Below are 16,924 nucleotides of genomic sequence, written 5' to 3'. Positions count from 1 at the left end.
AAGTCATCTCGTCACTGAAGCTGAAGCTCCAGTTGCTATAGAAACAGTTAGTGTTCTGAGATGAGCGCTTGTTACTGTGTAAGGAAAACAACAAATCTTCCGCTAGTCAGAAACTGTAAGATGAATGCTAATTTTTAAGGCAACGATATATTTAACTGCACTTAAAGGTCTCCTATGCCCCTTTTCACAAGATGTAAAATAAGTCTCTGATGTCCCCAGAATGTGTATGTGAGGTTTCAGCTCAAATAAATACCCAACAGATCATTTTTACAGCATGTTTAAATTGTCATTTTTTGGGGCTCAGATAAAACACGCTGTGTGAGTGTGTGCCCTTTAAATGCAAATAAGCTTCTGCTGCCGGCACAGGGGGCGGAGCTTCATGAGCTCGCGCTCAGTCTCTCAGGACAAATTCATGATAATATCAGAAACTCTCAGTAACGCTGTTCATTTCGAGTCGGACAATAATGCCTACAGAGTCGAGTGCTGTATAGAGATGGAACAGGTAGTTTAATTACGGTTATTATAACGTATTTGTCATCTGCTTGTTTGTATCCATTATTTATTAACAGCCTACAAGTCTGATGTTTCGGACCAGGTCCGAATGAGGATCAAACATATACTGATGAGTTTAATAAGTTTATTGTACATCACACAAAAGATGAAGCGTCAGTTTTACTTCAGAAAATCACCGTAAGAGGTGAGTAAACACAGTAAGTTATAAGAAGTGCGCAAGTTGAGGGAGCATTCCTGTGGGCGGACGTTAGTCAAAAAAACTGTACTGACGTGATTAAAGAAGGAAGTAGAGGGATGTAGTCCAAACGGGGCGTTCGATGTAGGCTACTTCTGTTAAATAAAATATCTCGCTCGGCATTGAATTGTAAGCTTTAAAGTTTTACAGATATATACTCTAACAACAACATTACACACTAACTAAACTTTAAAACATGGATCACGAAGAATGGGACCTTTAAGATTTAAATACAGGGAATTCACAAGTGAACTTTAAAGGGTTACACTTTATTTCAATAGTCCACATTACAACTAACTAACTATAAGCAACTACATGTCAACTAACTCTCTAACTCTTACTATGGAAGTCAATGGGGTCCATCATCATTTGATTACCAACATTCTTCAAAATATCTTCTTTTGTGTCTAGTAGAAAAAAAGAAATATCATTGCAACAACAATTGTAAATAAATTGTGACCCTTAATATACAGTAAATATGCCAATGAGGATTTTAGTCTGTTGCTCATGCAAAGCTATCATATTGCTTTACGATTGTTGCTTGTCAGACTGAATGAACATGATCCCCACTGTAAGCAATCCCCAATGTCACATAGGATCTCAGTTTGTGTTGTCGTTGCAACTTGTTAACAATGGACGGACACACAACAACTTGTCTGGAGTTTTACATCATCAATGTGGGATATGTTCGGTGCCTCTGAGCTACATTTACATGGAGGATAGAAATGGTGGCTGGTCTCTAGCATTCATTTTGATTATTTCTTGGAAAAGAAAAAAAAAAACGAAACTTGTGTGTGGAGCAAGTGGTGGTTTGTTGTTTTCTCATTAATTGTGTCATCAGTTTCTGTGCTTCTGGTTTTTGACACTGCCAGAATTTCATTGAAGGTAAAATTGGATCACAATGGTTACTAAACTAGCGATGGAAGACTTCAGATTTTGGGGATCAGAGGAATCATTTAGGATTGACTAAATTTGTCTGACGGCCAAATTGTGGTTAAAATTGAGCAGTGTTCACCCGGATTTAAGAAAATATAAATACAGTCCCTGTCCACCCATTATATATTTTTGGAGGTTTCGCTGTCTCTCCCCGTAGGGTATTTCGAAAGTTTTCTCCTGACTGTTTGCTAGTGGTTCCGTATCAGAACAGGCTTAACCACAAGCCTCCAAGCTATGAGTGTGTGGACAGGGGAGAGAGGATAATGAGAAAGAGTGGCTAGGGATGGTTTATGAGACAGCATAATGGCCACTGGCTACAGTTTACTCACTCAAACCTGCAGACTTACAGACAGATCCAGATTCCCAAAGTAAACTGAGCCAAAAAAAATTTATTGCACTGCATTGTATTTCCCAATCTCCTTCTGCGCTATCATCGCAAAACAATTGTGTGTTGTTTTGCTGATTAGCGATGATTGAAGTCATGTAACCATAATGGCCTGGAAGCCCAGCTGGGCTAAAAAATTAAGCATGGCTGCCTTACAGCTTTGTGAAATGCTTTAGTTGTTTTTATAATTAACAAAAATCACAATTATGCATTTTGAATCAGACAGAAATAGTCATATCCTTTGGAACTCATTGCTCTCAGAGACCTGAATAAATCACAGCAAAAAAAAAATCTGAAAAGCATAAATGAAACAGTCTTTATTAATCATAACATAAGCATAAAAATTGACCAGTATAATGCCAAAACACTTCCCAAATTTGTAGAGTGTATAGTATTTTATCAAAAGTGAAAAGCTCTCATAGCTTTCCAATGAAAAATGAGGACTTACTTTCAGATAGATTTCAGTTGTCAATTGTCAACCTAATTATCTTGACAAATAGTAACTTCTTCAAACTGTTTCATCATCATCTGGCGGCCATGGTCAACCTTGAAATTAATTTGTATTTTTTGTGTGCTGGTAATTATATCTTTCACTTTTTGTATAAAAGTTTGGATAAGCGTTTGATTTAGCAGTTAACTTTAGCAGTCACCCCTTTTTTGATAATTTACATAAAAATGCACTATACAAACTTAAATGGTTGTAATTCAAGAATGCTTTGGAATATAGACCTATAGACCTTTGGTCGTTTTAAAGAAAACAATCAGCTGGTTATTAATGAAGTGAAAGCACTTCAAAAAATGAAAGTATGAAAAAGTTATGGAAGTTATAATTTACAGTAAATCAAATATACTTTATTAATATATATTTTTTAATATAAAATAAATATTTTACAAAATATTTTTTTTAAAATAAAATTGCTATAAAATGAAAGCTCTATATCTAACCAAGTTGTGTTCCAAATTTAAAATGGATATCACAAAAATTGAAGTTCCCATGAGATTTTGTTTAGGCGTTATACCAAAAATAGCCACCGGGTGCCATTGAATTCCATTGAATTTAATTGTATGTATTCTGCCATAAAAAATTAATAAATTTCTATCCAAATATCCCTTCTGGCACTAAATATGAACCTTGAAACTGAGACCTTTCTGACAATATGTATTTTGTCAAGATTAGAAAAGGTTTTGATAATAAATTATGAAAGATGATGCCCAAAAGGGGAGGGGCCTAATAAAAAATACCGTTTCTATGGTAACGCAACACCCAATTTCAAAACGGTTTTCACAGGATGAATTCTTCTAAGTTCGTAAGGTTTCAAATGATACCTAATTTATGATAACTACTAAAATATGTGATGTAATAATAAAAATATATATATATAATATATATATACTTTTTAGAGGACTTCTTACCTTACTTTTTAAAATATAATTTTATCTTTTTTTTATTGACAAATACTAGATTATGTTTTATTATGAACTTTTAGCACTAAAAACCAAGTTTCAATTTTCAAAAGTGTGTGCGTCGACTTTTTGTGACAAAGGTCAGAAACTCCTGTAATGCAGACTGATCTCATGAAGTAGAGTGTGTATGAAACGCCAATTCGTATTTCCATTTTTGGCGTGCTATCAAGACGATTAATCGCCTTTCAGCGTGTTTATGAATGCCGTTGACTTAACGTTATATAAATATATGACTTACCTCAACCCCGTCCCTAAACCTAACCGTCACTGGGGTTAATGGCATTTATGACTGTTCCCTTACCATCCTAGTTAAATAAAAGATATGACTTACCTCAACCCCATCCCTAAACTTAACCGTCACTGGGGTTAAGGGCATTTATGACTGGAGATTTGACTGCGTGAACAGACACGCGGAATGACGCGGACGTTAATGGCGTAGACATATACGCATACACACGGATACACGCGGATAGCTCAAAATGCGTAGAGATAACACGCCACCTGACTCGAAAGTGGCGTGTATGTTTACGCAAAAGTCATGATGTCATGTTGTGTAATGACATCGATTTTTTTGAGGCGCATTCTTGACATAAATTCATATATTACTGTTCTTTCATAATTTGTAAGAAAAAAACAGTGCTAAAATATCTATTTAGGAGTCTTAGAACTTTCTAACGATATAAAGTTTGTCACGACTAGATTAGGATTTAATAGTAATATAGTGAAGTAAATTTAGGGTGCCCGTATACGAGCAAGTGACAGTTAAGGGGTTAAATATACTGTATAAACATGAACAAAAGGCAATTGTTAACTAAACTTCTTAAATACTGACTTAATAAAACGCTCCCAGGAACTGATGTGTCAAAATTTCATATACAGGATTCATAACAGTGTTTCTGTGCTTGATTCAACTACTGTTTCACTAGACTAGAGAATATGATGCAACCCTTGTGAAAAAAGAATGAAGGATCAATACTTCAAATGAAGGAGAAATGTTTCTGTACCTGCCATCTGGCTGATGTTGATATGAGTTTTGGCCACGTTGTCTAGAGAGTATGTGTTTGCATTCATCATAGGCAGTGAATTCTGTTCAGTGTTCATCATTTCCACCAGTTAACACTGGCAAACAGTATGGCTGTGAAAAGTAAACAAATATGTTCTTTTCATATATCAACCTCAACTTGTGTCATTCAGCTCCATGAGTAAAAAAAAAAAGTCATCATAAAAGCAGTTGTTACAACTCATGTGCTTTATTCCAAGTCTTCTGAAGCCATACACTTTGTGTGAGGATCCAGACAAAGCTATCATGTGACTTTAGAAGAAGGAAAAATTGATGGCATATGAGGCCCCGCCCACACAGAGATGCGTTTAGCTGCATACGTACAAATTGTTTTTGTCATATTGGCGTCTCGTCCAGACGGATCCGGCGTTTTGGGACACTGAAACCGCTATTTTTTTTTAAACCAGGTCCCATGGTGGATAAATCTGAAAACGACACCCTTGCACTGTAAAAAAGATTAGTTGACTCAACTTAACTAAGTCGAGTCATCTTGTTCCTTTGAGTTAAGTTGAGTCAACTAATCTTTTTTTTTTACAGTGTGAGCCTCTTGTATTACTTTTTTTTTATTATTTACTTGAATGTATTTTTATTTCATTTAGGCCTATACTTTTTTAGACCTATACTTTATAGGCTAAATATAGGCTATCAGACAATATAATCAGGACATGGACGCACCGGCGTGATATAACTTGCATTGCTTATGAACTGGAGCTCGTCTCATAATTGAACCGAAACTCAGAAATATATAAAAAAGCTTGAAATGTCTACATTTAAACAACATCGAACAACAATTCAAGACGAAAAGAAACAGATAACTCTCTCTTATAGCCTATAATCCATATGAAGTGCATCAGCCTATAGGTGCGTTCACAATACTGCGAAGTGGTGAGTCGGCATCGTAAACTTCCTCTTTTCAGTCAAAAATGACACAGAAAACACTAGTTTATTAACAAACAATTAAAATGTCTATATTTGATACATTCATTACTTTTGCCGGTTCTTTGAGTCTCCTAACTAATCGAATATCGCGACTCCCTATTTTGTACCAGGCAATTTATGGGTGTTCAATAAAGTTCTTGGTAAAAAAAAAAAAAAGAAAAAAAAAAAGCAACTGTGCCTAATATTATTGTATAGCCTAGTATTGATTTTACTGTCTATATCATAGTAGCCTACAGCGCGCAAGGTTTTATGCATGCTCTAAGTCTTCTTCTCGTATTTTTTGTGCATCTCTATGGCAGAATTACATATTATAAAATATTTTAGAGCTTGGAATAATAGAAGATGTATATTTGTTATAAAACTAATCAAATACTAAGAAATATATTGATTTTTAGTTGTTTTAGCTCAATTTAATGCTTGTTTTGTCTTATTTTAAATAATTTGAAGCCATCTTGAGGCTTTCTAGTGGGCCCTGGCACCCTGGTTGTAAACTTAAAGTGAACTGCCATGTTTATGATGGAACATTGCAAATTACAGGCAAAAATGTATTCTTTTTGGACAACCTAAGTTCTAACCATCGGTAGTAAATGGTTCTCTGCTGAACTCTTTATTTATTGATCATGAATGAGAATAAAGTGGCTCAAATAACATTTTAACTAGACTACCGTATTCTGCCATACAGGTCCAGTGAACGGTGAAGTGGCAGGAGTGAGATACTTTTTACTGTCTTAAAGAAAGCGACTATCAGAACAACATGTCAAATGGATCGATACTCTTTCCATTTGGTGAGTAAACAAGCCCTTTTACACTTAAAATAGAAGTGCTTCAACATTTTACCAGCAACATGACAGTGAAAGTGAAAGAAAGCTAACCTTGTAAATGAAAGACAGTTCTACTATAATCAGTTTCATCTCATTGTCTCACTGCAACATGAACCCATCAACCCACTTTGGGCATAAAATTACAGTGCACTCCGTTTAACAAATGCTTTTCAAATATTAAATTGCCTGATGGTGCTGCTGGCCATTATGTTGCATCTATTTATTCTAGCATGATCTGAAGGTAGAGAAAGAACTGCTGGCAGTCACTATCACTTTGCACTTGGACAAGAATAGTATGTCATCATTTCAACCACCACTGGACATTTATTTTTATAGATGTCACTGCATGAATGCACTTAAAAACCATCAGAGTGGCATCTAACCAAAGAAGTGCTACCAATAAAAAGACTTCTGTCCTTATTTATAGAATGTTCCAAAGTCCTTCGTGTCCCAAATTCATTCAATTGAACTACTAGAGCATGCTTATCAAGAAGTTGCTTTTCAAAAGCAAGAGAAAAAAAGTTTCAAAACAAACTGCCATATATTGAATAAATACATTAAAGATAGCCCATGTTTAATCAAGTGAATATTTCTCTTGGTAGGAAGAATTGCCCCGGGGAATAACACAAAAATGGAGGTTGGATGCAATCACAATTGAATCTGCCATATTATAGGCTTTTTAGCAAAAATCTTAGCATTAAACATGTTTTAAATAAAGAAGAAAAGTAAAATGTGACAAATCAAGTCATTCTTTTGGCCAATAAATATTGTAATTAACAAATTGCATACATTTATACCCAAATTTCACTGTATGTTCAGTGATACAGAACATAGAAATACAGAACGTCACCACCCTGGCCGCCCAAAGGGTCTTCAACGCCCTGGCCGCCCGAAGGGCCTTCACCGCCCTGGCCACACGAAAGGCCTTCGCCGCCCTGGCCGCACGAAGGGCCTTCACCGCCCTGGCCGCACGAAGGGCCTTCACCGCCCTGGCCGCACGAAGGGCCTTCACCGCCCTGGACGCCCGAAGGGCCTTCACCGCCCTGGACGCCCTAAGGACTGTCGTCGGCTTCGCCCTAGCCGCCCGGTGGAATGCTTTCTCCTTCGCCCTGGCCGCCCGATGGACTCTGTTTCGCCCCGGTCACCCGATGGACTCTCTGTTTCGCCCCGGTCACCCGATGGACTCTGTTTCGCCCCGGTCACCCGATGGACTCTGTTTCGCCCCGGTCACCCGATGGACTCTCCGTTTCGCCCCGGTCACCCGATGGACTCTCCGTTTCGCCCTGGTCACCCGATGGACTCTCTGTTTCACCCTGGTCACCCGATGGACTCTCTGTTTCGCCCCGGTCACCCGATGGACTCTGTTTCGCCCCGGTCACCCGATGGACTCTCCGTTTCGCCCTGGTCACCCGATGGACTCTCTGTTTCACCCTGGTCACCCGATGGACTCTCTGTTTCGCCCCGGTCACCCGATGGACTCTGTTTCGCCCCGGTCACCCGATGGACTCTCCGTTTCGCCCTGGTCACCCGATGGACTCTCTGTTTCGCCCCGGTCACCCGATGGACTCTGTTTCGCCCCGGTCACCCGATGGACTCTCCGTTTCGCCCTGGTCACCCGATGGACTCTCTGTTTCACCCTGGTCACCCGATGGACTCTCTGTTTCACCCTGGTCACCCGATGGACTCTCTGTTTCACCCTGGTCACCCGATGGACTCTCTGTTTCACCCTGGTCACCCGATGGACTCTCTGTTTCACCCTGGTCACCCGATGGACTCTCTGTTTCGCCCTGGTCACCCGATGGACTCTCTGTTTCGCCCTGGTCACCCGATGGACTCTCTGTTTCACCCTGGTCCCTGGCTAAACCACCACCCCCTGTTTCTGTTCCCTTCCATGGACCTTTCTTATTTCTAAAGAAAAATGACAATGTATAAAAGGCTCCATTTCCTTGTATATTAAGCCTGGTTCACACAAGACAATTTTTAAATTTTCGGGCGATTTTCCAAACCTGAGAGACCCCACACACCACGATAAAAAATCACGGGTCTAACAGTTTAGTTCGTACAGTGTGTGGTGCGCAGCTCCAAGCAGACGAGAGCAGTCTTAACACACCACACATGGCAGGAATATCTGATCAGATTATTTTACGATAATCGGAGCATCCTTAAGATTGTCGGAAGGGGTAAATCGGGGGTAACCTAATTATCCTGCCATGTGAACCAGGTTTTACGTTTTGACCCCATAGAAGCAGTTTTTGGAAAAAAAAACAACAAAAAACTAACCATTGCATCATAACCACACGACTCTCTGTCTCACAGTAGATAAATTACCGTATAGACAGAAGTAGAAGCTCGGGGGCAATCAGGAGGACGTGGAGGCATAAAGTCAAGGGAGAAGCCCAGAGAGTCATAAATTTGATTCTGCTGCTAGCTCTTGGACAGCTCCTACTCACGCTCTCCGTCTCTGCAAGATTCGGAAGGGAATGATTCAGATTCCTCTTGGCACAGCAACTAGAAGACTTACAACTGTTAGACAGGTTGCTCACGTCACATCTACGTCGTCAAGCTCAATTTGAGCCTGTGCAGTTCGCTTGGCAAGGAAGTGAGTGCTTCTAATTGACTTTTCTCCGTTGAAGTCTATGGGGTCACTCATTTCTTTTACTGTATACATATGTGCATGGGTATAACATGTTCAGTCTGTATGCACATAGTGTTTTTTGCTAAGTGACATCGCCTGGCAACTGCTGGCCAACTACTGGCCTGACATGAACAATACAGCATTTTAAATTATTTTCACAGATCCATGTGAATGGGTTTGAAAACATTGTCGTTTTGACAACATTGTCGTCTCAATGTGAAAAACACAAATGGAAAAAAAGTTTCCATTTTTAGTGCACCATTGTCATGTAACCATACCCTAAACAGGACATGATTATGATTATGAGATCTTTTTAAATAAAAGACTTGAAGATATGAAAACATATGAAGATATGATATTGTAACTCAAAACCTTCTTTCTCCCCAGAACAGCAAATGTACAGAAACTGAGCTGGGGAAGCTAAAAATGTTTGCAATTATTTTAAATATGTGCTTTGATAAAAATAATAATAACAGTATTAGGGGAAAATCTTAAAATAATGAAATAATGTCTGCATTTGATTGCCCACAAATTCCGACCAAGAATTCTTACATTTTGTTATGCATTTGTCTTTTTTCTGCTGCCTACTGTGAATGTGATTAAAATAGCAGTGGGGAAAGCTGGCTTTAGAAATTAATTGAGTGATTTTTTTTTTTTTTTTTTTTTTTTTTGCAAAAAACAAAAACAAAACAACAACGCCAAGGCATAGACAGCACATTTTCTGTCAGGGTACACTCTCAGAAAAAAAGGTACGAAAGCTGTCACTGGGGCTGTACCTTTTCAAAAGGTACACTTTTGTCAATTTTAGGTACTAATATGTACATTCTAGGTGTTGATATGTACATTTCAGGTGCTAATATGTACAATTTAGGTGCTAATATGTACATTTTAAGTGTTGATATGTACATTTCAGATACTAATATGTACATTATAGGTGCTATTTTGTACATTTTAAGTGTTGATATGTACATTTCAGATACTAATATGTACATCTCAGGTGCTATTTTGTACATTTTAAGTGTTGATATGTACATTTTAGGTGCTAATATGTACATTTTAAGTGTTGATATGTACATTTCAGGTGCTAATATGTACAATTTAGGTGCTAATATGTACATTTTAAGTGTTGATATGTACATTTTAGGTGCTAATATGTACCATTAAGGTACCAATAGGCACCCTTTAGGTACAAAAGTGTACCTTTTGAAAAGGTACAGCCCCAGTGACAGCATTTGTACCTTTTTTTCTGAGAGTGTACTCACCTAAAGTTGCTCGGTTAGAGAATTAACCAATGCAAACACTTATATTTCAACTGAAAGCTGATACAACCTTATGTTGAGGACTAAAATAAACTGGAGCAATTCTTTAAACTCTTCAGGGACGTGCTTCTTTATAATGTTTCATGCAGAAAAGAAGCAACAAATGTGGTTGTGTCCTGTGAAAAGGCAAAGTATTTTCACTTCATACCAATTTGTACCTTCTAACCTCAGTAAAATGATGCAATTCTACAGCTAAAATTTATTTAGGGAAAGATGATTTACTGTTACAATAAAACCTGCACATAGAATATTGCTTTCAGCCCTGTAGTGATGCTCTTTACCTGACTTACTAAAAGTATCATCCTTCTGAATTTATTGTTATCAAGAAGCTTTAAAGATTAAAACATTTTTTGCAAGAGATAGAATCTCCCATCTCAAAAATTCTTTTCTAATGCCCATCAAGATGAAAATAATTCAAGTGTGTGAAATCTATTAAATGAAATGTTCATGTCTTCTTGAGTTGGGGGGATAAATTAGGACACAGTGTTGTTAATATGAAGAAATTTTCAATAATACTTTACAGTAAGGTCCAATTAGTTAATGCTAACAATGAGCAATACATGTATACAACGTACTGCTCATTGTTAGCATTAACTAATTGAACATTACTGTAGCAAATTGATCTCTGTTAATAAAAACTGTTCATTGTTAGTTCATGTAAGCTCAGGTTCATTAAATAACCTAAACAGATTTTGATTGTAATAATCCATTAGTAAATGTTGAGATTATTAACAAAGATCATTTTTTTTAATTGTTAGCTCATGTTACCTAATGCAACTAATGTTAATAAATGGTGCCTTTGTGTTACAAGTGCTTTAACAGTATTACCCGTGTTTTGTTCTGGGGTTAAATGAAATGGGTAACACTATTACTGCATTAGGTAACATGAACTAACAATGCAGAATATTTTATAACAATAAAAATGTTTATCTTAGTTCATATAGCAATAACTAATGTCAAAAGATATTGAGCTGAATTATTTGAAAAAAGAGAGATTAAACTTATAGCTTAACAAATGCCATGGTTCATTCTTAGTCAAGCCTTGAATTGTTTCCAGGAAATGTTTGTAAGACAATTATCAGTACCTTTTCTGTTTTTCTAAAAAATAAATAAATAAAGTGAATCCTGATGAGCAATCATATCTATGTGATCTAAAATATATTTAATTATGCGTTTGAAATGTGTGACCTGGTAAATCCTATAACCTGCTGCTGAAAAAGAGGATAAGCTAAATAATGATGGATGGGTTAGTGGGTGCGTGGGGTGTGTGTTCATACCACACATCAATGCAGGGTGGCCGCCTTACTAATAGATCAAGCTGGGATTCTTTGTAATCATTTGTGTCAACTCATGGAAAGGCAGAACTGATAACTCACAACAGCAGTAGGCTTAATTAAAACAATGGTTGTTTATAAAAGAGGTCGTTTTAAAGCATTAAAGCTAATCGTGCATGCTGTTATGAAAACCAATGGAGACTAAATCTAAACCAATAGAAATATTTTTCTAAATACACAGAGACATGTGGTATTGATTTGCATAATTTCTTATGCGGAAAAAATGATGTGATAGTGGAGCTGTAGGTTGCCAGATCTTTATTCATTTAATATACTTAATTCCAAACAAAACCACTGTAGACTTAACAAAAAAAATCTCTGTAAATTCTTTAGGGAATAACAATTTAGGGAAGACATATAGATTATTCAAAACATGTATTTTCAGCCCATTCTCATCTCAAGGCGTCATCTAACTGACGCTTTTGACCATGCGTCAACATCCGTCGCACATGGCACCCTTTAGCGTCAATATGAGATGCGTCTCCTAGTGGTCTAACCCTAACCCTACCCCAGACCTAAACCTACCCGCGTCATCTAACTGACGCTAAAGGTTGCCATGTGCGTCGGATTTAGATGCATGGTCAAAAGGGTCAGTTAGATGACGCCCTAGGATGACCGTCATCTAACTCAGTGGTTCTCAAAGTGGGGTCCGCGGACCACCAGCTAAAGCCAGGGGGTCCGCGAAATAATTTACAACCTAACGTTTTTTTCCATGCTATGAGTCATGTTTTCTTTATCATCTGAAAACATGCTGTTTATTCCTAAGTAACTTATATAAAGCATTTAACATAAAACAATACAAAGTAGACACTTAAAGTTTTCTATAGATAGATAAGCTATCTCTGTGCGTCAAGTAGACAATTCGTGCTGCTGTTGATTTTGCGGGACGTGCGCCAGAAAGGAGACAGAGAGACGGCATGAACCCGCATCCGGTTCTTTTCTGTATTTTTAAAAGGCATGACATTTTGTAGTCATTTATAATGTAGCCTATACACAAATAAAAAAATGGACACTTTACCGTTTCGGATGATGCACTCTTGTCTTATCTATGACCATAAATAAGAGTATTCCTGTTTCCACTGCTGAGGAAAAATTCCCATGTAATTGTGCGCCGGCGTCTCGCGTGCGTGCACAATAGTCAGCACTGCTACTGTAGATTTGACATTAGAAGTCATTCATTATCAAAGTCATTCATATCATTATCAAAATAAAAGTGCATAGTGACGGGGCCGTACCCACTGAGGTTGCAAGGATGCACATCGCGATGATACTGACCTTCTCGTCTGAGGTGCTTCAGCAGACTAACAACGATAGCTCGTCAATGTCAAAATGTTTGAGTCGGAGTGAACTCAAAGTTCCCCGCACGACGTTTCAGTCAACGGTCATAAAGTGCGAGATAAGATGTAGGCCTTAATTAACATAAACTAAACAGCTGTTTTAGATAAAAGTTTTAAACAACGACTGAAACAATCAGTTTGCAAAGTATTAATCAAGCTCAACTTTAACAAAGGAAAAAGCAGGTCAATAGAAACATACTGTGCCCATGAGATTAACATTATGGATTATATTTAACATATACTGTATGTTTTTTTTTAGCTAATTACAGTAGCTCAAATTAACAACGCACGCACCTATTAAACATAATGCCATTATCATTGTATTTATAGGCTTATGGGCTTTATTTGTGTGCAGAATAGGCCTAATTATTGAAACATTTCTCTTTTAAGGCCATTCCTGATTGGAATATGTGATTGTGTTTCGTGACATCTTGACAAAAAAAAAAAAAAAAAAAAAATGTATGCCACTGACTGACATGCTTCTACTAAATCTATAGTTATCCAATTGTGGGGCCTTAAAACACCTTAAAATGCACATGTGTAGATCAAGAACATCAAAAATTCCTAAGTGAGGGATCCTAAGTGATTCCTAGCAAGATCACTTTCGTTACCTCAGTAGGCTATTTAGAAATTCCTGCATAGTACCCTGGGTGGAGACCATTCATTTTGTGCAAAAATATTTCATTTGCCGCTCACACATTAACTTTGTGCTCAATAACTGTTATAAATATGAGGGGGGGTCCTTGGAATTTTTTTTCCCCTGAAAGGGGTCCCTGGCACCAAAATGTTTGAGAACCCCTGATCTAACTGACACTAAAGGTTGCCATGTGCGGCGGATTTAGACGTTTTTAGACGGATTTAGACGCAGTTAGATAATGCCCTAGGATGAGCGTCATCTAACTGATGTTAAAGGTTGCCAGGTGCGTCGGATTAAGACACATGGTCAAAAGCGTCAGTTAGATGACGCCTTAGGATGAGCGTCTTCTAACTGACGCTAAAGGTTGCCATGTGCGTCGGATTTAGATGCATGGTCAGGATGAGCGTCATCTAACTGACGCTAAAGGTTGCCATGTGCGTCGGATTTAGACTCATGGTCAAAAGCGTCAGTTAGATGACGCCCTAGGATGAGCGTCATCTAACTGACGCTAAAGGTTGCCATGTGCGTCGGTTTAAGACGCATGGTCAGATCACAGATTTAGACGCAGTTAGATAACGCCCTAGGATGAGCGTCATCTACCTGACGCTAAAGGTTGCCATGTGCGTCGGATTTAGACTCATGGTCAAAAGCGTCAGTTAGATGACGCCCTAGGATGAGCGTTATCTAACTGACGCTAAAGGTTGCCATGTGCGTCGGATTTAGATGCATGGTCAAAAGGGTCAGTTAGATGACGCCCTAGGATGACCGTCATCTAACTCAGTGGTTCTCAAAGTGGGGTCCGCGGACCCCTGGTGGTCCGCGAGCAGGGCTGGACTGGGACAAAAAATCAGCCCTGGACACTTCATCCAGACCGGCCCACTATGCACACACACACACACACACACAAACACACACACATCTATACGTGCATTAATCTGCATGTAAAATTACTGATTAGATTTTATTTACTATCAGAACCAAGAAAAAAATATTAAAATAATAAACAAATAAAATGGAAATGCTTTTATAAGGCTTTATTGTAAATAACTGGTCTTAATTTATGTGCCGCTTATTATTCTAATAGAATATTCTTAGGCTATACTATAAACTATATTTCATGAGGTGCAACATCACTGCCAGGACCTGTAGGTCCTGGCAGTGATGTTTCACCTCATATAGTTTATATAGTATACCTATATTTCATTTATACTATATCATTTATATAGTGTATATAGTATATATATATATATATATATATATATATATATATATATATATATCATTGTTAAAGCTATTAGTCAAGAGCAGTGAGTTATTTATCTGTCTTTTGTTCACATTTAGCCTATGACACATAAGGCTTCTGCCAGGCACTTTCAGTGATACAAATTGAAAAAAAAAATATATATGTGCATATTTATATGCAAAATACTCATTTCTATAGCTATTTTTCAAGTCAACTATGTGCTATTGTCATTAAATGGCTTTCCTGAGGTAACTGTAACGTTCTGTGACATAATTGTTCTCCTGCTGTTTTATTAATCTCTTTCCGTTGTTGAAAAGCACTGATTGATATTATTTATGAGGCATATACCGTTTGATAAGTTGTAGGCTATTGTATCTTATCTTTAAATAAAAAGTAACAGATGATCGGTTTACTTGAACTGAGGCGCTAAAGCGACCTGTCACGTTATTTTCTAGCGGCAAAACGGTATTGTCTGAATTTCGTAATAAAATGGACAGAACCAGAGAGCTGAGAATTTTAAATGTCATTTATATCGATCAGTGAGTGGAGGCCTATTACAGCTGGAATATCGTAACATGCTTAAACAAAACAATGCAGAAGGCTACGTGTAGCCTATCATTCTAAATGTCTCACCTCAGCAGTCAGGCGCGCCCTGCTGACATCTTCACTAAAGTCCAGCAAATAATTCATTTATTTTAACACATTTGGTGGCATCTGCCTCAAGTTATTGTCGCTGTCTTGTCGTTTTTTCTCTCTCGGCTTCTCGGTCCCCCTTTACGTTTAGAGATACTCTTTTGACATGAATTTCGTTGCACATCATCACATCGCATCACTGCAGTTGTTGTAAAGCGGCCGCTTTTCAAGTCTAGATTTGAACTTGATTCCGATTGCCCATCAGACCCAGTTAGTCTCGCAGCTCGCGTCAGCTTCATGCGGCTTCATGAGAGAGACACATGCCCAGAATTGGACAATATAACAATATACTTACGATAGAATATATTTACAATTAATAATGATTTAAAAACAAAATACATAACGCGCCGGGCCGCCGGCCCAACCAGACCGCGGCCCACCGGGAATGTCCCGGTAGTCCCGATGGCCAGTACATGCCTGTCCGCGAGCTAAAGCCAGGGGGTCCGCGAAATAATTTACAACCTAACGTTTTTTTCCATGCTATGAGTCATGTTTTCTTTATCATCTGAAAACATGCTGTTTATTCCTAAGTAACTTATATAAAGCATTTAACATAAAACAATACAAAGTAGACACTTAAAGTTTTCTATAGATAGATAAGCTATCTCTGTGCGTCAAGTAGACTATTCGCTGCTGTTGATTTTGCGGGACGTGCGCCAGAAAGGAGACAGAGAGACGGCATGAACCCGCATCCGGTTCTTTTCTGTATTTTTAAAAGGCATGACATTTTGTAGTCATTTATAATGTAGCCTATACACAAATAAAAAAAAAAATGGACACTTTACCGTTTCGGATGATGCACTCTTGTCTTATCTATGACCATAAATAAGAGTATTCCTGTTTCCACTGCTGAGGAAAAATTCCCATGTAATTGTGCGCCGGCGTCTCGCGTGCGTGCACAATAGTCAGCACTGCTACTGTAGATTTGACATTAGAAGTCATTCATTATCAAAGTCATTCATATCATTATCAAAATAAAAGTGCATAGTGACGGGGCCGTACCCACTGAGGTTGCAAGGATGCACATCGCGATGATACTGACCTTCTCGTCTGAGGTGCTTCAGCAGACTAACAACGATAGCTCGTCAATGTCAAAATGTTTGAGTCGGAGTGAACTCAAAGTTCCCCGCACGACGTTTCAGTCAACGGTCATAAAGTGCGAGATAAGATGTAGGCCTTAATTAACATAAACTAAACAGCTGTTTTAGATAAAAGTTTTAAAAAACGACTGAAACAATCAGTTTGCAAAGTATTAATCAAGCTCAACTTTAACAAAGGAAAAAGCAGGTCAATAGAAACATACTGTGCCCATGAGATTAACATTATGGATTCATATATTTAACATATACTGTATGTTTTTTTTAGCTAATTAC

General features: G+C 37.9%; 1 long non-coding RNA gene across 1 annotated transcript; it reads left to right on the top strand.

The window, feature by feature from the left end:
* Positions 1 to 349: 349 nt before the first annotated feature.
* Positions 350 to 7,157, top strand: LOC148981614 (uncharacterized). The gene is made up of 3 exons (XR_016168164.1): positions 350 to 502; positions 6,215 to 6,317; positions 6,956 to 7,157. It is a non-coding gene; the product is annotated as an uncharacterized LOC148981614 (long non-coding RNA).
* The last annotated feature ends 9,767 nt before the right edge of the window (positions 7,158 to 16,924 follow it).

This window comes from Pimephales promelas, chromosome 4 (assembly GCF_988280905.1).
Source record: "Pimephales promelas chromosome 4, fPimPro1.hap1.1, whole genome shotgun sequence".
Lineage (NCBI taxonomy): Eukaryota > Metazoa > Chordata > Actinopteri > Cypriniformes > Leuciscidae > Pimephales > Pimephales promelas.
This window is presented reverse-complemented; position numbering and strand designations above follow the sequence as displayed.